The sequence below is a fragment of the Phyllobates terribilis genome, unplaced genomic scaffold (genome assembly GCF_046119375.1).
Source record: "Phyllobates terribilis strain yellow unplaced genomic scaffold, ASM4611937v1 Scaffold_5__5_contigs__length_657084704, whole genome shotgun sequence".
Taxonomy (NCBI): domain Eukaryota; kingdom Metazoa; phylum Chordata; class Amphibia; order Anura; family Dendrobatidae; genus Phyllobates; species Phyllobates terribilis.
The window spans coordinates 57,948,863-57,970,885 of record NW_027362765.1 but is presented as its reverse complement, the minus strand read 5'-3'; the positions used below and the strand labels follow the sequence as shown (position 1 = coordinate 57,970,885).

The window sequence follows — 22,023 nt, the reverse complement described above, 5'->3', positions numbered from 1 at the left end:
AAGGGTTAGGAGGGCCAGCTCCACCTGGGCTAGAGGGTCAAGGGGATACATACGTAGCATACTTCTCAGTCTTTCTGCCCAGTCCCAAAGTGACATGCCATCCCCTGTAAACTTGGGAAGGTGGCTGAGCATAGCCCCCAGGGGTATATGGCTCCGGCCGGACCCAGCCACAGACTGATCCGCCATCTCTGCGTCTGAATGTTGCATCCTGCCGACTACGCCAAATGTAATGCAGGTGCCGGAATGCAACGCACAGAGACACAAGGCGAGAACAGTCAGAGATGATTGTAAACAGTTTTATACAACAGGTATACTGAAACAAGGGATTAGCAACAAGGGTAATGAACAGTGGTTTGAAATATCAGAAAAATACGAAATTTCTCAAAGTAAGGCGCAGTCTCTTAAAGTAAGGCGCAGTCTCTTAAAGTAAGGTGATGCCCTCAAGCATGAGAGACACCACACAAGTTCTTTAACCGTGAATTTGGCCCTAGCGGGGGTCACCGGTTATTCCCGCTAGGCCGTGAGTCTCTTTCCGGATGAATTCAATTAAATCACGTTGTGCTACTTTAGCCCCAACCTGAGTACTTAAACCCAATTGTCCCTGGTACCGTGGGTGAGCAGTGGAAGTGACGGCCCTGCTCACGTATGCAGCTCCTCTCTGCTTGGCCGTTGGAGGCAGTCTCTCGAGCCTTGGATAGGGGGGTCCAAGGCTCGTCTGTCGGCGGCCGACGTCGGGTTCCGCGAACTCACTCAGCACCGCGATCAGGTTCCTAGTATCCTCAGCAGGCACAGCACTTGGGTCACAACTGTGAGGGATCCGGAGCTCTTTTATCGGTGCCCGGCTGGAGCACCTCTCAGGCCTCTGGATTTGGCCTGTCACGCGGGGTTTCTCAGGACGCAGGGAGCACGTCTGCTCCTCTCTGCTGCTTGGCGCCAAAGACCCCTCAGGTTTGGCGCGCTGGCCTCTTATCTCTCTGAACTCCTTCCTGGAAGTCACCTGATCGGGTCCAGCGTCTGAATCTGCCCTCCCTGCAACTTCCCTTGTATATTTTGGTTCCGCTTGACTGTCTCTGGCCAGTAGATGGCAGTCTCGCTCCATCCTTGAAACGTCATGTTGAAGTTCTTTTACAAGCTTTCTTGCTCGTTCTACATATAACTCAGGTGGCCCCAAACCCCATAACAGCCGAAAATACTGACACAAGGAAACGGCCATTGTTAGTAAGAGACTGTGGACAAGATTAAATCTCGCCCAGTAGAAGGGACAAATGGATGATAAAAGTTCAGTGTAAAGACTTACTATTAATTGTTCAGACTAGTTCATTTTGTTTCATTTTAAAGCTTGATGACTTAATTACTATACTCTGGCTAAAAACTTGAAAAAGGACAAGTCTAGTGACATAATAAAAAAAAATTGATACACATATATTTAATATTGCTGCCTTTACACATACAGTATGATTAGGATGAGACTGTATTTAGAAAATCACACTTAAAAATATGATCCCAAGGAGAGCCCAACTTGAATCCCTGTACAACTGTAACCAAGAACTCATGTAGCACATATGCCTTTTTTGAAAATTTTATAACATATTGTTTTTTTTCAAAATTGTCCATCAAAATTATGAATTTGACTCCTCGAAAACAAAATATCAACAAACATAATCTTGTGACATATCAAATTAAAGCCTGTACCGTTCTAAACAAAAATGGTGCCTTTCCCATCTTTTTCTTATTTCTAACCCAATATGATATGATATAATATGATAAAAAATTGAATATCGTACAAGCCCAAAATTCAGACTTTCATAACTTTAGAAATCTATAAAAAATTAACTAATGAAGATAAAAATGCAAAATTTTATTTTTTGTAATTCACTAAAGCAGCACTTCAAAAAAAGAACAAAGAAAAAATAAATCTGAAGACATCGAGTAAAAAAAAATTGAGATTTGGATCACTTGACATGGAATGACCCTTTATCTTTTGTTTTGTCTATTATCCCAGAGTATATGGTCCTCCTTTTTTCTGATGCTTCCTACCATTGGATGATATCCGAGTGCAGTCTGATGTTTTACATGCACCCGTCCGATATCCAATAAAACATCGCATGGCACTCGTCCGATTTATACGCTCGTGTGAGCGAGCCCTAAATTTCCAAAAAGAGTTCCAATAAGCTGGATTTTAAGCACTTGGAGTCGATTCATCATTGCCATCATCGCCAGTTTTTTGGAAGATTTTTGCCTTTTTTTTTTTCCAAGATTCTTCTGATTTAGTTACTTTTCTGATTTTTAAGTCAATGTGGCTTTTCCAGATGTTATAGACAAATTCATGACGTGACTTTTTGAAAAAGTTGCAAAATTTGGTTTCACTCTAGCAATTATTTTGGCACATTTTTAACTATTAAAAAGGTTGCAAAACCAGCTAAACAAAAAAAAAAAAAGACAATTTAGGACTGGGAGCAAAATTCACGAGACAAGTGAGCCATTATGGTGAATATGGTGCAAATATTAATATGACACACACGACTCGGCTCCGCACACCTCGTACACACACGGCTCCGCTCCGTACGTGTTGTACACACACGGCTCCAAACATGTCGTACACACACGGCTCTGCTCCGTACACCTTGTACACACTTGACTCCGCACACCTCGTACACACATGCCTCCGCTCCGTACACCTCGTACACACGCGGCTCGGCTCCGTACACTTCGTACACACACAGCTCCGCTCCGTACACATCTTAAATACACGGCACCGCTCTGTACACGTCGTACACACACGGCTCCGCACATGACGTACACACACACAGCTCCGCTCCGTACACCTCGTAGACACAGGGCACTGCTCCGTACAAGTCGTACACACACTGCTCCGCTCGGTACACGTCGTACACACTCGGCTCCGCTCCGTACACGTCGTACACACGGCTCTGCTCCGTACACGTCATACACACACGCAGCTCCGCACACGTGACGCACACACAGCTCAGCACATGTGGCTCCGCTCCGCACAGACGCGGCTCCGCACACCTCGTATACACGCGCAGCTCCGCACACCTCGCATAAATGCAGCTCTGCACACCTTGCACACACTCGGTTCCGCACACCTCGCGCACACGCGGCTCCGCACACCTCGCACACAAGCGGCTCCGCTCCGTACACCACGCACACACGCGGCTCCGCTCCGTACACCTTTAACACACGCAGCTCTGCTCCGCACACGTCGTACACACACACTGCTCCGCTCGGTACACCTCTCACACACGCTGCTCCGCTCCGTACACCTCGTACAGGCGCTGCTCCATACACCTCGTACACGCGCTGCTCCACTCCGTACACGCGCTGCTCCGCTCCGTACACCTCGTACACACGCGGCTCCGCTCCGTACACCTCGTACACACGCGGCTCCGCTCCGTACACCTCGTACACGCGCAGCTCCGCTCCGTACACCTCGTACGCGCGCGGCTCCGCTCCGTACACCTCGTACGCGCGCGGCTCCGCTCCGCACACCTCGTACGCGCGCGGCTCCGCTCCGCACACCTGGTACACGCGCGGCTCCGCTCCGCACACCTCGTACACACGCGGCTCCGCTCCGCACACCTCGTACGCGCCCGGCTCCGCTCCGCACACCTCGTACATGCCCGGCTCCGCTCCGTACATGCCCGGCTCCGCTCCGTACACGCGCGGCTCCGCTCCGTACACCTCGTACACGCGCGGCTCCGCTCCGTACACCTCGCACACAAGCGGCTCCGCTCCGTACACCACGCACACACGCGGCTCCGCTCCGTACACCTTTAACACACGCAGCTCTGCTCCGCACACGTCGTACACACACACTGCTCCGCTCGGTACACCTCGTACGCGCGCGGCTCCGCTCCGTACACCTCGTACGCGCGCGGCTCCGCTCCGTACACCTCGTATGCGCGCGGCTCCGCTCCGTACACCTCGTACGCGCGCGGCTCCGCTCACCTCGTACGCGCGCGGCTCCGCTCACCTCGTACGCGCGCGTCTCCGCTCACCTCGTACGCGCGCGGCTCCGCTCCGCACACCTCGTACGCGCGCGGCTCCGCTCTGCACACCTCGTACACACGCGGCTCCGCTCCGCACACCTCGTACGCGCCCGGCTCCGCTCCGCACACCTCGTACACGCCCGGCTCCGCTCCGTACACGCCCGGCTCCGCTCCGTACGCCTCGTACACGCGCGGCTCCGCTCCGTACGCCTCGTACACGCGCGGCTCCGCTCCGTACGCCTCGTACACGCGCGGCTCCGCTCCGTACGCCTCGTACACGCGCGGCTCCTCTCCGTACGCCTCGTACACGCGCGGCTCCTCTCCGTACGCCTCGTACACGCGCGGCTCCTCTCCGTACGCCTCGTACACGCGCGGCTCCGCTCCGTACGCCTCGTACGCACGCGGCTCTGCTACATCCACACTGTAAACCCCTCCTGACCCCACACATGACCTTCACCTCATCCAGCACCATGACAACCAGCACAGCAGAGTCCTGCATCCACTGAGGCCCCTGATCATGTGACCCCTGACTCCTCCCCTCCTGTGACCTCATCACAGGTCCTGTGCGCACAGAACAGCCATATATGTGGTGGCGGCTCTGCAGGTGGAGGTATGTGGAGATTCCTCATTACTGAAGATAGAGCTGATTTATTTTATCGCTGTGTTTGTATATTTACTATTTTATTCCTTTTGAGTCATAATCACTGATTTTGACATAAAAATGCAGTAAGTGAAATGTCATAAGTGCCACAATTAGTATAAATAAAAACATCAGGGCAACAGAGGAAGAGAACCCGTCCACCATCCTCATAGACGAAAAAATGTAAGCGTTATCTGCCTTGGAAAATGACGATACAAAAAAAATTGTATTTAATTTTTTGCAAACTACAACATTTTTTCACCTATTAAATGAAAAAAAAAAAAATATATATATATATATATATACACACAAACACAAGTGTAATAGTGCCGTAATTGTACTGCTCTAAAGAACCAAGAAACCATTAATCAACTGCATAGGGGTTTACATGGGATCTTTTTGCTACATTGTCATCTTCTCCCCATTCAGGTCCCTACAATATCGGATCCTCTCAGTGGAGATCTTCTATATAAGAGAATCTTCCTGATTGACTCTTCAAGGATGGATAGTGACAAGGAGAAGATGGTAGAGAGGATATTACACCTCACCCTAGAGATCCTCTTCCGGCTTACTGGAGAGGTGAGAGATTCTAATGACGTCACATTACATCATTCTTATCTATGAGAATAACAGATGGACAGAACTGGAGAGGTGAGGACTCTGGAAATGTCTGTAGTGAGATTTATTATTGTGTTTCTCCATAACCAGGATTATACAGTAGTGAAGAAGACCTCTAGTGCGCGCTGTCAGGACCCTGTGTCTGAGGGATGGGGAAGACCCCTGAGCCCAATCACGGGGCCTCCACCTCAGCCCCTGATACATGAGGACATCAATGACCAGAAGATCCTAGAACTCACCTACAAGATGATTGAGCTGCTGACTAGAGAGGTGACACTGCTGGGAATGCTGGGACATTATACAATAACACTATGAAGGGATCAGGGGGTGACAGTATCATTGTATGTGTCAGGTTCCTATAAGGTGTCAGGATGTCGCCATCTATTTCTCCATGAAGGAGTGGGAGTATTTAGAAGGACACAAAGATGTGTACAAGGACGTCATGATGGAGGTTCCCCAGCTCCGCACACCACCAGGTAATAGACAGGACTAAATACACACATCCTATAATTATCTGTATGTAAAGAATGAATTCAGTCGCTGTATGTGTTTCCTCCAGTTCTATCCAGTAAGAGGACAACACCAGAGAGATGTCCCCTTCCTCTTCTTCCACAGGACTGTAAACAAGAAGATCCTGATGTTCCTCAGGATCATCAGGTAGATGGAGAGAAGGTGTCATGAGATCTCCCCTATGATGTGTAGATGGCTGTGAAGGTCTTGTGTTCAGTCTTGTTTTATCCACCAGTATTATATGTTTTATACTTGTGTAATGAGAACTGTGGAGATAACAGGATTAGAGCTGATCATAGATGTGACTTCTCCATCTGTCTGTGACTTTTACAGTATTTGATTCAGGGTGAAGCTCTGACCCATATTAATACTACAGAGCCATATGCGTGGAGTGATGAGCGATGTAAAGAGGAGAATCCTACAGATAACCATACAGGTGAGTAATAACCAGGCAATTCTGCTCATTTACTGGCTAATGTATTTCTATGTTGCATTCTTTAGGATATTTTACACTAAGGGCGCAGTCAAACGGCCGCATTACTTGCATGAGAATCACATCACAATCCTTGGACTGGCCGTCGGCCCTCCTGCCTGTATTTCTATGCAGCTGTCACACTCAGGTCAGACGATCCGACGGCCAGTCCGAGGATTGTGATGCGATCTTCGCGCGAGTAATACAGCCGTCTGATTGCGGCCTAAAGCACATAGTCTGCGCATGTGCATAATTTGCACTTTTCTGAGATTGGAGGGTGGCCAGTAACCTTGGCAATGAGCTGCACACTATACAATTACAAACCCCTCCATTCTTGAGAACAACAAGGATTTTTAATAAGCGGTAGATTGCAAAGCGAAGTTGTTGTTTTTTTTTTAGCAAGCACTTAGTAATTTTTCCCGTAAAAGATCTTGACACAACCCATTTAAAGCATGTTGAATGTTTTTTTTAAAAAATAGATATTAGCGATGGATATCCTATTTCATGTTCTCCACAGTTTCCAAGATATTTCTTCTGGGTCATAGTTTTTCTAAGTCACAAGATAACGAGGTAAAAAGAGGAACTTCTAGAAAAAAAAAATATTTAGAATTCGTGGTCGAAGAAGAGACACATGAAAAGAATTGGGACACTGCTCCAAATTCTTTTTCAGCCCAGATTGCTATTATATTCATATATATGTGCTTATTTGCATGTGTTATACTGCATGTAATAGAGAGGGTATGAGACGGACGCCACCTAATAGCATTTATGAGTCTTCACTAAACAAATAAAAATGACTGGCGACGGGCACAATGAATCATGAGCCTACGGAGAAGACGGCTTCACCGGAAAAGTGAAAAATTGAAATCTGAAGATCTTACATTATAACCTGTTAGTAAGTAATGAAGGGTATTTTTTGGACTACAGTCATGGCTGAAAGTGTTGGCACGCTTGAAATTGTTCCAGAAAATGAATTATTTTTCCCTGAAAATTATGGCAATTACCCATGTTTTGTTACACACATTTATTTCCTTTGTATGTATTGGAACAACCTAAAAGAACAGAGAAAAAAAGGCAAATTGGACATAATTTTACACAGAAACCCAAAAATTGGCTGGACAAAATTGTTGGCACCCCCAGCTTAATGTTTGATTGCACACCCTTTGGAATAAAAAACTGCAATCAATCGCTTCCTATAACCATCAACGAGCTTCTTACAACTCTCAACAAGAATTTTTGACCACTCTTTATTTGCCAACTGCCCCAGGACTCTCATATTTAAGGGCGCCTTCTTCCAACAGCACTTTTAAGAACTCTTCACCGGTGTTCAATGGGATTTAGATCCAGACTCATGGCTGGCCACTTCAGAACTCTCTAGCGCTTTGTTTCCATCCATTCCTGTGTGCTTCTGGAATTATGTTTGGGGAAGACTCATGACCTAGGACGCTATATTGCGTCCCAAAATCCTTTAGTAGTTTTCAGATTTCATGATGCCTTACACACAGTCAAGGTATCCAGTGCCAGAGGCAGCAAAACAAGCCCAAAACATCTTTGAACCTCCACCATATCTGACTGTAGGTACTGTGTTCTTTTCTTTGTAGGCATCATTTTGTTTTCGGTAAACAGTAAAATGATGTGCTTTACCAAACAGCTCTATCTTGGTCTCATCGATCCACAAGATACTTTCCCATAGGGATTTTGGCTTCCTGACATACATTTTGGCAAACTGCAGTCTAGCTTTTTTATGTCTCTGTGTCAGCAGTGGCGTCCTCCTGTTTCTCCTTCCATAGCGTTTCATTTCATTCAAATGTCTATGGATAGCTTGTGCTGATACTGATGCACCCTGAGCCTGGAGGACATCTTGACTTTCTTTGGAACTTGATTGAGGCTGCTTATCCACCATCCAGACTATGCTGCGTTGGAACCTTTCATCAATTTTACTCTGCCGTCCACGTCCAGGGAGATTAGCTACAGTGCCGTGGGTTGTAAACTTTTTGATTATGTTGCGCACTGTGGACAAAGGAACAATAAGATCTCTGGAGATGGACTTGTAACCGTGAGGTTGTTGATATTTTTCAATAATTTTGTTTCTCAAATCCTCAGTCAGTTATTTTCTCCTTATTCTGTTCTCCATGCTTAGTGTGGCACACACAATGCAAAGATTGCATTCTTCCTCCCTTTTTATCTGGTTTCAGGTGTGATTTTCATATTGCCCACACCTGTTACTTGCCACAGGTGAGTTTGAATGAGCATATAAATAAAGTTGTTTACCCACAATTTTGGAAAGGTGCCAACGGTTTTGTCCGGGCCAATTTTTTTTTTTTTGTGAAATTATGTCCAATTTTCCTTTTTTTTTAAAGATTTTTTTGTGTTGTTCCAATACACACAAAGGAAATAAACGTGTATAAAACATGTGTAATTGCAATGATTTCCTGGGAAAAATACTTCATTTTCTGAAACAATTTAAAGGGTGCCAACACTTTGGGCAATGACTATTAGATGCATTTTTATCAAGAAAAAAATTTTGCTGAAAGTGCCTGCATATTATAGTCTCCCTGCCCACTCCATGCAGTGCAAGACCTTTTCTGCTGCCCCCTACCCCCTGCGATTCGGGACAGAGTTTAGAAAGCTACTCCTTCCCTGATCACTGAAAGCAATGTACAGTGATACATACATGGCCGTTCAATGCTTTCTCTTTCTACTGGACTCTGACTTGTCTGATCAGTGCAGAGCAGGATAGAAACAACATCGAACAATCTGCCGGACACTCCTCGGCTCTGAGCTCATACATACAGTACATATCCTCTAGCTGTCTGTCGCTCCTTTATCCTCTACCCCTTCCCTATATCAGGGAAACTACTACGTCACTGGAGCTGGAACGGAAAGTTCACAGCAGAGCTAACTGTGGGGACTGCTGCATAGACAGGGAGACAGCATGGGAGCTGTGATATTACTTTAATTACTTATACATATTGTAAGGGTTCTGTGTGAATACGCACAGGCGCAAGGTTTTTATATCAAAACAGTATAAAGTTTATTATCCATCATAAACTTTACAGCTCAAAACAAAAACAGCCTTCCTTCAGTATAAATGAATAACATAAACAGTCCTTGTGATGACACAAGGTAAATGAAGCAGCTTCTTGGTATCCCAAGCAGCAGCCCATAGTGTATTAAACGCATTCACCAAACAAACACCTCTTTGTTTAGTTCCAGCACAATTCCACACTGCTGACCTAACCCAGCCGCTGTTAATAGGTCTGTAAGCTCCGGGCTGGCGCAAATCCTGTCAAATTAAACCCTTCTCAGTAGCCTAGTGTTACTGGTACAAATTTACATTACCGAGGCCAACCACCTAAGTACAAATATCTGCCATCAAGGACTTTACCTCCTGCTTTCCTACAATATGTAATTAATCTGCTTTGTGCCACAAGATTTTGAGAGTATGAGGTTTCATGATATACAACTCAGCTCCGCTACATCTGTTTAGTACATCCCGATTCAGCTGTTGCTGTGTTTTTTTTTCTCAAGTCATATTAAACAGTCAGTTGCGTAACTAGAGTCCTATGGGCCCCGTTGCAAACTTTAAACCTGGACCTCCACCAATATGTTGGTCAGATTTATGGGCTCCTGTATCATTCTAGATCCTATAAACAAATGTATGACCACATGTATTATCACTTCTACAGCGCCATACACACTTTTTCCACCATTTCTACACTGCACCAGATGAAGAAGAAAAGTACAGTAGTACCACCCTGGTGTCCTGCACCGTAACAGTACCTCCCTTTTGTTTCCCCCATGGTAACAGTATCCACCAAAATACAATATATTACAGTAGTGATGGCTCCCTTTGTGACCCCCTCACTGTAGAAATCTACCCCTCCTTGGCCTCTGTCCATTACTAATGCATATGTCCCAATTTGTGGCCCCGGTGCAACTTTATGTCCCCATACAGAAGTAATGTCTGCCTTTTGTAATCAAATACAACAGTAATGCCCCCTCCTCAGTAGCAACATAACAGTAGTAACAAACACCATTTCTGCCCCATACAATAAAAGTGTCTACCTTTTCTATTCGGTACAGTTGGAAAATTCCATATTGTGGCCCCATAAATTAAAAATGTATATTATTAATGTCCCCCATTGTGGAGTCAGTGTCCCTCTCTTCTGGCCTCATACAGTAATGTTGTCCCACAATTGGCCCCAGACAGCAATAATGTCTCCCAATTGGCCTTTTACAGTAATTTTCTCCTCCACTTGGTACCATAAACTAATAATGTATATTCCTTATTCTGGCCCCTATACAGTAATTATGTCACCCATTTTGTAATGATGTCCTCCATGCTTTAATAATGTTCTACATCCTGGCCCCCATTCCTGTAATTTTTTCCTGGCCTCCATTCTTGTAATATCCTTTGTCCTTGCCCTTTTCCTTAATAATGTCCCCATTTCTTGCCCCTTTCCTTAATAATGTTCTCTATAATAGCTCCTTTCCATAATAATATCCCCTGTCCTGGGGGACATCTTTTCTTAATATTGTCTTCCAGCTTGGGCCCCTTTCCTTAATATCCCCATCGTGTCCGCTTTCCTTGATTATGTCCCCTCTCCTGGTGCTTCTCCCCAACACATTTAAAAAAAAAAACAAATTCAAAGATTCTTCTTACCTTTCCTCGCTCCTATAATGATCATCATTCACTTCCTGTTCCATCATAGTGGGTGCAAGGGGGCAGGGCATAGAGAAGGCAGTGATGTCATGTGCCGCCTGCAATGGGCACAATTCACATTAGCTGCCAGCTTTTGATAGGTTGGCAGCATATACAACTATTTCAGTGCAGGGAGCAGATGGCTCTCTGCATCTTAGTACTTGCGGGTCCGTTGAAGAAGGGGGCCTGCCGGCGTCAGCACATCCAGCAGAAAAAGCCGTTGGCATCGGTGGGCCTCGGCTTCCTTCACGAGCCTGTTATGCCTCTGTAAGCAGTTGTTTTGCATCGGTGAAAGACATGTACCCAAACCTTTATGTGATGTCATCTAAACATACAGCAGCAGAGGAGACCTGAAGTAATGTTTGTGCAGTTACATTAACACCTACACTTCCTTATTAAAGCTAGTCTGTCACGCCCAAAATGCCTTTTAGACTAACTATTCAGTGATAGGAGAGGCATCTCCAGAGACGTGCCAGTAAAGAGAATGCACCCAGGCACTGGGTGCGCGTGCGGCCAGCACAGCCTGTAATAGCTCGCATGTGCACACAATGCAGGGCGGCGTTCACTCTAGGTGTGAGCACTGTCCATCACAGGCTAGGGTAGTCCCCAAGATGCAAATTGAGGGGCCCTAACTGTGCACTCTGCTCCTGCACACCATGGGTGCACCAAAGCCCGCTCATTTACATGTGGATTAAAAGTTATTTTCACCCGCACTGTAACAGTAACATATACAGTGCTAGTATGGTTTTATAGGGGTGAAGTCCCCTAAATCACTTTATAGTTAGTGATTTTGGATGTGACAGACTCCTTTGAAACCTCCATCCATGCATTGCAATTTGAAGTGCAAAACTTACTTTTTTTTTCTAAAGTTAATGTTACCTCATTCGTGGAAGCCTGGCAACTGTTAATGGTGTCTACTGACAGGCTTTGCGCAAGCCACTCTGTTTACTAGATGCCAGGGCTTATCCTGGCCTTCACCCTTTAAGACGTTACAGGGATCTGGACTTACACAGGGACCCCTGGGCTGGAGCCACTGAGTCACACAGGGTCGATACAACGAGGTCACGTCAGGGACAAAATCAGACAGCAAGGGGGTAATCAAGACTCAAGCCAAGGTCAGAAAACTGGGTAAATCCGTATGATACAACAGGAGCAAAGAACACAATTCTAGACCATGTAAGCAGAACTTATCGATTGGCAGTGGGAGTCAGAGGTTCAGGAGTTTAAATATCTGACAGCCCCTCGCAGGGCTCTCAGGATACAGTAATTTAAATAATTTAAACCAGACAAGAATTAACCCCATAGTTCCCTGATTCAGCGACACCAAATGTTTCTGGAATAAAACAAGAATGTAACTATCATGCGTCACCCCGCAACCCAAAGCACAGTGCTGCCCACAGGACAAAGTGAAAAAAAACAGGGGACAGGAACTAGCACAGATCATCATGAAAGTTTAATTAGTATGAAATATTTTTTTTCTTTTGTCTAAACCTGGATGAGCCCTATAGTCCAAAAAACAAGATAAATATTAAGAGAATTTCAAGGCACTATTGTTGAAAAATAACAATATCAGTTTTATTTTGGCAGGTAAAAGTACCAGCAGCTTAGATGGTCATCCGATATTTTCAGATTTCACAGCAAATCATCACGGTATCACTCTCGGTACAGTTGAAGAACATGCCATTACCCCAGATATACTTCAAGCCTTCGACAGCAAAAATATATCTCTTTTTTTTCAACAAGTTCCATCTTCTGTTTCATTAAAGACCGATATACTAAACAAAACTAACAGAACAGTTACTGAACATCAAATAACTCTCTTAGAGGAAAAGCCATTTTCATGTTTACAATGTTGTAAACTTTTTCGTTTTAAATCAACACTTATTACACATCAGAGGCTTCACACAGGGGAGAAGCCATTTTCATGTTCAGAATGTGGGAAATGTTTTAATCGGAAATCACATCTTGTTACACATCAGAGAACACACACAGGGGAGAAGCCATTTTCATGTTCAGAGTGTGGGAAATATTTTAATGATAAATCATGTCTAGTCAGACATCAGAGGCTTCACACAGGGGAGAAGCCGTTTTCATGTTCAGAGTGTGGGGACTGTTTTAGAGAGAAATCATATCTAGTTATACATCAGAGAACTCACACAGGAGAGAAGCCATTTTCATGTTCAGTGTGTGGGAAATGTTTTAGTCAGAAAACAAGTCTTAATATGCATCAGAGAATTCACACAGGAGAGAAGCCATTTTCATGTTCAGAATGTGGAAAAAGTTATAACCAGAAATCTAAACTTGTTAGACATCAGAGAAATCATACAGGTGAAAATCCATTTGCATGTTCAGAATGTGGGAAATGGTATATCAACAAATCTAAACTACTTATACATCAGAGACTTCACACAGGTGAAAAACCATTTCCATGTTGAAATTGTGGAAAATGTTTTACAGAGAAATCAAAGCTTGTTAGATATCAAAGAACAAAATAATTTTATTGATGTGTACAAGGGAAAATACAAGTTATAATTTAAGTGAAGTCACACATCTAAAAGAAGAAAGTTTAAGAAATTTAGAACACGAGGGCCCTGATTCATCCAGCAGTTCATACCAGAATTCTTGCGTAAAATTTCTGCAAATGTTTCAAAATGTTTGTGCAACTCAAAATTGTGTAAAATTTTGTATTTTTACACCATTACTGGCTAGTTCTGCCCACTTTTTAAAATAAAATTACCAATAACCAATTTTTATTGAAAAGCAATTAGAATTAATGTGACACACCTATATATGAACCATATGTATCAAATATTTAAATTGTATATATTTTGTATAATTTCAGCTTAACAGGGTTGTCTGATGCTGCTGTCTTTCATCCTATTTGACATCGGCCATTGAGAGACACTGCTATACATAATCAGTACAGTTGCTGAGGCAATCATCTAATGCTGTGCGTGTCTTCTTAGGCCATGTTCACACGTTCAGTATTTGGTTAGCATTTTACATGAGTATTTGTAAGCCAAAATCAGGAGTGGAACAATCAGAAGGAAAGTATAATAAAAACACGTCACCACTTCTGTATTTATCACCCACTCCTGGTTTTGGCTTACAAATACTGATGTAAAATACTGACCAAATACTGAACGTGTGAACGTGGCCTGCCCTAATTAATAGCGTGTTCTAGTAATTCAATGAAATCATTTGAGATTCAAATGCTTGCAAATGTTTCCTATTACCTACAGCAGTAGTAGTAGAAGCCTGATGTCAGATGAAGTAGAAGAGAGGCATTGGACAACTCCTTACAAACTTGTTACCAATCATTAATAAACATCTACTTTTTAAACCTATAACATTGTGTTTGGACCTAAATTTCCTAGTTCTTTGGATGTTAAGATATTGCCTAAGAACCTAAAAAGCTGAGTGAGAAATAGTAGGGATTTTGTATTAAACTAGTGAAGTGAGAATTAAATTGTACAAGTGAAAAGTGATTGCTTAGGATGTAAATATGTTTTCTCTTAGTCCCATCAGCAGTACAACACATTTCTTCTGCTTGTCTTTTACGATTTCTGAGTAAAGAGAGGTATTAGGAGAGGACAAGTTGTGTACAGTAATACTTCAGGATGAGATTCTAGGCTTAGAAAACATTACTTAATAATGAAAATAAAAGTCTACCATTTGCCTTTTTTTAATCCCTTATCGACATCTGCCGTACATGTAAGGCGCAAGTCGGAAGCAGGTCTATGGAGCGGGCCCGCCCCATACCTGGCAGGTATTAAACCTGTTAAATGCCGTTGTCAATGTCTGACAGTTGCATCAGATATCTCCCAGATGGTATTGCATGATGGGTAAGTATTTGCCTGTATTTCTCAGCATTGAGGACATCATTTTTTCAAATAAATCCTGAGCTCCATTTACTGAAATACAGCCATAAACTTGGAAGGACCCACCACCATGCTTCATTGTTTCTACAGCCACTCATTATTGTTCCACTCTACAGCCTTTCAGCGAAAAACCTGTGGCAGACAAATATTTTACACTTTAACTCATAAGTTCAGAAAACCTGCTGCCATTATTCTGAAACACTAATTCCCATGTTTTGTGTATATTTGTGTCTCTTCTTGTATCCATATAAAAGATATGGCTTTTTGTCCAGTCCACAATTTTTCCATGAATACCACTTCTCGTTAGACTTTTCTGGACATTAGATTGAAGTAGCTGGGTCCCATTGGTAGCTGTCAGTTCTAAGCTGATGGTACTGCTGGACATCTTTTGATTTTGAAGGAAAGTAAGCATGATGTGTCTGTCTTCTGCTGCACTGTTGCCTATTTCTTGGTTCTTCAAAAGAACAGCACATCTTGAAAGCCCAGTCTGTTTTGAATTTTTTGCCAGGGAGAGACCTTGCTGATGAAGTATAGCTACCTTATGTCTCATTGCTGCACTCTGTCTTGTCATGGTGTATGACGTGTGACATGAAAAGGTCCTTCACAACCACACCTTTGTAGCTACATATGAAAATGATGATCATTATCACTTGTTTAGATAAACACTGTAGGGAAACAGCACACCATACCATAGAGTTTACCTTGATAAAAAGATATATTAAAAAGCTCAATACTGGTTGCTGCTGCCATGTGGCTGGAGGATAAACTCCACCAGGATGATTGAAAGAAAAGGCAATTCATAGTGGTGGGCTGCACTAACCAAAATGATGATCCTTGATCCATTATACAAAGAAGCATTTTTTATCACCCAACGAGTTTCCAGACCACATGTCTTTCTCAAGTGTAACCAAGTTGGTTTTTACACTTGAGAAAGACGCCAATCCGGTGTGGATATTTGTTGTCAATTGTCTTTTCATTATCACCTGTTTGGTATAATTGGTTACTGATGCACCTGACTATAATCTTACTTAAAGAAGTTGTTCACTACTTTCACATTGATGCCCTATTCGTAGGACAGGGTATCAATGTATGATCGGCCGGTGTCCCGCACGCCGCACCCCCTGCGATCAGCTGTTATCGGTGCCGACAGCCGCCGCCGACAGCCGGAAGTCCTTACCTGCGGTGCTTGGCCGTCCATCTGTAGTGGCCACTGCGAAATACTGCACATCCGCCTCCTATTCAATTCAATGGGAGGTGGATGTGCAGTAACAAGCACCGGCCACTACAACTTGACGGCCAAGAACCGCAGGTAAGGACTTGCGGCCGCCACCATTGGCACCGATAGCAGCTGATCGGCGGGGGTCCCGCGTGCGGGACCACGGCCGATCATACATTGATGCCCTATCCTACGGATAGGTCATCAATGTGAAAGTAGTGGACAACCCCTTTAATCTTACTTTGTGAAAGTGTACTGTGACAAAGTCACTGGCAAAATACTGTAGGGGAGATATGTAGCACTGAGATTGTTAGCTCCAGTAATATAAACATAGGAAAAATGTTCCAGCACACGAAGTGATGAGGGGTTAAACAGCCATATTTAGTGCTAGGGTGATTAAACATCTGTAGAGAAGGAGGAGGTCAGAGGATAAATTCCCAGCCTTTTAGAGCATTTGGTGTGGGTTGGGTCTGGAGGCACAAGATCTGGAGCTGTATTGCCATGTGAAGGAAAGCTAAACCTTGAATTGTTTGTTCTTGAAGCAGGTGGTTACTGTTAAATATTAATTATGGATATTCATTTTATTATGAGTTCTGTACTATACATAAGATTGCATCAGCCATCGTTTCTAGCCACGCGCTATTTGTGTGTGTATTTTTAGTTCACCACCATATGCGGAATGACAGGTGCTATAAAAGCCCATGTTAGAGACAGGGGGGGGCGCTTGCCATTCCACAGGACACAGGACGAGGGTTTGTGTGTAAACCAGCTGCTGATGTAGGCCCAAGGAAACACGTTCTTTACCCGGATACATGGTGTCATCCGGACACACGTGCTGGACACAGACAGAAGCAATCTACCATCCAGAATCACAAGGGAAAGATGGGTGAATCTCAACAATTAAGCTAATTATGGACAAATGGACAATCATTTTTTAACTAATTATTGTATGTACCTTCTGCAATAATTCTTTTCAATGGACAACCCGAGAATAAATAGATATATTTTTTTATAAGAATATCTTGATATTGATACTTTGAGAAGTCCTCGATAGAGAAAAAAATACAGAAAGAAGTATTATTTTACAGTTACCCGTAGCATCAAGGACCGTGCCATACATTATGTTTTGTTTTTCCTTTTAGGCTGGGAAGGCCGTGTTTGTTTTGCTAAAATTGCCGTGGTTTATGCAGTTCCCTTAATAAACCACATCGGAAGATTTAAAGAGACAGTGTTCCTGTATCTACCTCTATGTGGAGCTGAGTGAGCTGATCTACCACAGTACTTAGAAAAATGTATGGTGTTTTGAGGGCAAAGTGTGGTGTCATTGGTTTACTGTGGCAGAAAGGTGTCAGAAGACTGCAGCGTCTGTTTTCCCGTACTCCTGCACTTATTAGAAGCACTTCACTGTCATATTAAACGGTGCAGGTTTCTGCTACCAGTGCAGTGGTTAAATGTTCAGTTGAGAGTTTCTAGTGCTTTCTAGCATTGATGGTCGAAGCTGTTCAGTGTCGGCCACTCCCCTCTCCTATATATACTCGCCTCTGGCTATCAGGGATGCCAGTGTTAGTCTCATGCTGCCTGGTTCTGGAGCTTGAGGAGTTGGTTATTTGAGGAGGCGTTTGGAGTGTCTAAAGTCTAAAGACTGTTGCTTGGTGATTCGGCTGTGCAAATCCTCTACCTCTCCTATTTTGTTTTTTTCTTTCCTTCAGTCCCCGGTGTTCCACTCTGTTGTCTGTGAATACATAGTTGTATGATTGGTATTTTTATTTATCCCTGTATGACTTCCCTTGTTAGTCTGGTTTGTGTATTCTTATACACTACTACTCCCCACTTCCTTTGGTGGGGGAGGGAACAGATTAAGTGCTGATTCAGGAGCTCAGCAAGGTATGTGGCCCCTGCGTCTTCACCATTAGAAGTAATCCGGCCAGCAAGGATAGCTAGGGCACCCTAGCGTTAGGGACAGAGAGGGAGCCCCTGGGATGTCTAACAACAGAGTTGTGAAAGGTGGTCACCGAATATTGATTTGATTTAGATTTCTCTTTTGTTCATTCACTTTGCATTTTAATTGATAAAAACTATTAACACTTCTATTTTTTAAAACATTTTTACTTTACAGCAAATTTTTACATCCCCATCTAAAACTTTTGCACAGTACTGTGTATTTATCTTATACAATCCTGTAAAAGTTGGAGCTGTTCTCCTGATGTAAATGATGGTCTTACAGACTCTGCTGACATGATCCAAAAACATTGGAGCTGTACTTCTGAAGGTTGCAATAAATCCACAAACCTTTCAACAGTTGGATTGTGAGTGAGATAGATGAGCTGGACTGAATGATAGCAGCTGGTGATTTAACTTTCATGTTAGTCCTTATCTAAAGCCTCATAATCTGGGCTTCATTTTAGAACAGCGGTTTTGCTATAAACCACAAATACTGTAGTATTGCACTATATAGTGTAAGCGATTAAACAATTGCAGGTTTTAAACTCTGAAAGAGGCTAAAATTACATATATATACACGTTTAAATCGCCCACATTTAATTCTTCCAATATAAAGAAATTAAAGAAAATAAACATATTTGGTATTGTCAGGGCTGCTCCGTCCATGAGGTGAGATAAGCATCTGGTCTTAGGCCGCACTTTGAGGAGCCTGATAAAGGGTGGCACAATGTATTCTCCTTTCACTGGCCGAGACAATACACTGATCACGTCTGTGCGAGCAGGTGGGAACAAGCAGGAAGAGCTCAGCTGTTGGTAGTGCTGTTAGCTCCACCCTGCGTGCGCATCTTGTCAGACAGCGCTGGACTTCTTTGACATGCATTTATATGCCGCCTGCCTTGCTATTGACAGGATTACTGCCTAGGAAGGGGAGTGAGGGAGCAGTTTATTATGAGATTTTTACATGTAGGCTGGCAGAATCTGCAGTATATGTAATAATCTCATAATAAACCCCCTTCTATCCCCCTCCCCACAACCCAGACAGTAATCTTGACATAAACTTAACTGCGTGTAATAATCTCATAATATATGTAATGGTTACTGTCTGAGGAGAGGTGTTGGGGGGCTTATTATGAGATTATTATGTGTATGATTTGCATCCTTGCCATCACATGCCAACCAGTCTCAATCGGCTTGTTTCAATTCTATTGAGAGCAGCTGAGTGAAACTCTAGTTGACGTTTCCAATTCTCTGCCTTGTTCAGTGGTGGTCAGGTTTCAGTCATCCTCACCTTCGCCGTGTATCTCGGGAAGGCTGAACCCAACCATCACTGAAGACCTTGTACATCTGTGTCTTGTTCAGTGGTGGTCAGGTTCAGCCTTCGTTACCTCGGCTATGTTTCTGAGCACTGAACACCTTGTACTTCTGTTTCTTGCTCAGTGGTGGTCAGGATTCGTCCTTCTTTACCTCGGCCGTTTCTTTGAGAACTGAGCACCTTGTAATTCTGTGCCTAGTTCAGTGGTGGCTGGGTTCAGCCTTTCTTACCTTGGCTATGTCTGAGCATTGAACACCTTTTACTTCTTTGTGTTGCTCAGTGGTGTGCAAGTTCAGCCAACTGCACACCTCAACTGCACAAAATGAATCAGCATCTCTATAAGCAGCTATTACCGTTCGAAACGCGTTGCCCTGGCTACAAAAATATGACTGTGGAATCTGATTTTAAAAAGTTTTTCTGCAATAAAAGAATTTTGGACTATTCATGAAGCTGGAAACTTTTTTTTCATGCCTTGTAAAATCACTGCGAGCAGTTCCTCGCATCCGTGCTTCAGGACGATCTTGCTCGGGTGAGCTGGTGAAACTTCCCCCTTCTATTATTAGCTATTACTTGTGGCCATATTGAAGAAGAAGGGCTACAGCACACCTCGACGCGCCTTTCACGGCCGCCTGCAGCATTGAGGTGTACAGTAGCCCTCCTTCTCAAATATAGCGACAGGTAATACCTATTTATAGAAATATCGATTCATTTTAACTTTATATAGTTGAATGTCAATCTGTGGCAGCACTGGGGTGAAGGCTTTATGCATTTACTTAAAGACTATTAGAGTGATAAGCTTACTACCAAAAGTACACTCCCTGACAGAAGTCATGTCGCTTATCCATGTTATGTAAATAAAAGCTTATAACCTGACGTTAAATTCAGCCATTGGTTTTATAAATTACTCTTTTGAAAGCTGAAACCCTCCCAAATTTGGTTTAGATTAAGAAAAAAAATTGGCATCAATGCTGAAATATTGATAATTTAATGAACACAGAATGGTCAGATTTTGGCAAGACAAAAGTTTTGTCGCCTGGTCATATAATGCACCCAATCCTAGTTTACATCCTCACCAGTGTTCAGTAAATGATCGGTTAACTAGTGGGTGTGTATAAAAAGAAACCCAGCACCCCAGACCTTCACTTGAACTGCAACTTGAGCTCTGACAACATGCCAAAAATCCACCCTGCGACCAAAGCCTTGATTATCAAGAGCCTGAAGACCAGATCCACTGCAGAGGTGGCTGGCACCTTTAATGTGTCTCAGCGTCAAGTACAAAGAATTAAAAAAAGATTTGAAGAGACTGGAGATGTGTTTGACAAGCCCAGGTCCGGCAGACCCCGCAAGGCAACTGCTCAGGAGGAACGTTTGTTGGTTAGAAAATTCAAAGCAAGCCCAGAAGCCAGCACTAAACAAAAGGCAAATAAAAAAACGTGTGGCATTTGCAAAGTCCCACACCCTGCTAAACAGATGGATGCTGGAAAAGTTGCAGAAGGTGGATTTCTCTGAATCTTCAGTAGAATTACACCACAGCCGCCGCAAATACAGCAGGAGACCTACTGGAGCCTGTATGGATCCAAAATACACCCAGAAAACAGTTAAATTTGGTGGTGGAAAGATCATGGTCTGGGGTTACATTCAGTATGGGGGTGTGCAAAACATTTGCAAGGTGGAAGGCAATATCAAGAGCCTAAAATATCAAGATGTATTAGCTACCTCTTACATTCCAAATCATGAAAGGGGTCGAATTCTGCAGCAGGATGGTGCTCCATCTCATACATCCATCTCTACAACAAAGTTTCTCCAGGCAAAAAAGATCAAGGTGCTCAAGGACTGGCCAGCCCAGTCACCAGACATGAACATCATTGAGCATGTTTGGGGTAGGATGAAAGAGGAAGCTTGGAAGACATAACCAAAGAATCTAGATGAACTCTGGGAGGCATGTAAGACTGCATTCTCTGCTATTCCTGATGATTTCATTAATAAATTGTATGAATCATTGTTGAACCGCATGGATGCAGTCCTTCAAGCTCATGGAAGTCACACAAAATATTAAATATGACTCTAATAGCACCACAACTTCATTCACCAATGTTATGCAACATATATTTGTATTTTAAGATAATTATTTGTTTGAATATCACATTACTTTCTGTGGGCGACAAAACTTTTGTCTTGCCAAAAAATGACCATTCTGTGTTCATTAAATGATCAATATTTCAGCATTGATGCCAATTTATTTTCTTTACCTAAACCAAATTTGGGAGGGTTTCAGCTTTCAAAAGAGTAATTTATAAAACCAATGGATGAATTTAACGTCAGGTTATAAGCTTTTATTTACATAACATGGATAAGCGACATAACTTCTGTCAGGGAGTGTATATGCATATTTCATTCATATGGTTATAACACGTTTTTCAATTAGGAATGGCCAACAGTAATGTGTATATATGCTAGAGCAAGGGGCTCAAACTTGGCTGGGTACACTAGTCGCACATAGAAATTTTTTTAATTTGGGGGGGGGGGGCGCATTCTTTGCAGGACAAAGTGACATTTTTAGTGATACAAATTTTTTTCTATACACCTTTTGAACATTTTTGCCGTGTTTATTTTTTTTATAGCTTGGGTTGTTATGGATGTGGCGATAACAAACGTGCACTTTTTTTGTTTATTTATTTTATATATAAAACAGAATTTTTAGTGGCAAAATATTTTTTC

The 22,023-nt window shown here is 43.2% G+C and overlaps 1 protein-coding gene and 1 pseudogene across 1 annotated transcript in view; one reads left to right on the top strand and one right to left on the bottom strand.

The window, feature by feature from the left end:
• The window catches only part of LOC141272036 (uncharacterized), a 242,984-nt gene that overhangs the window by 158,885 nt on the left and 62,076 nt on the right, over positions 1-22,023 (bottom strand). The window lies entirely within an intron of this gene.
• LOC141272007 (uncharacterized) lies at positions 5,084-14,289 on the top strand (annotated as a pseudogene).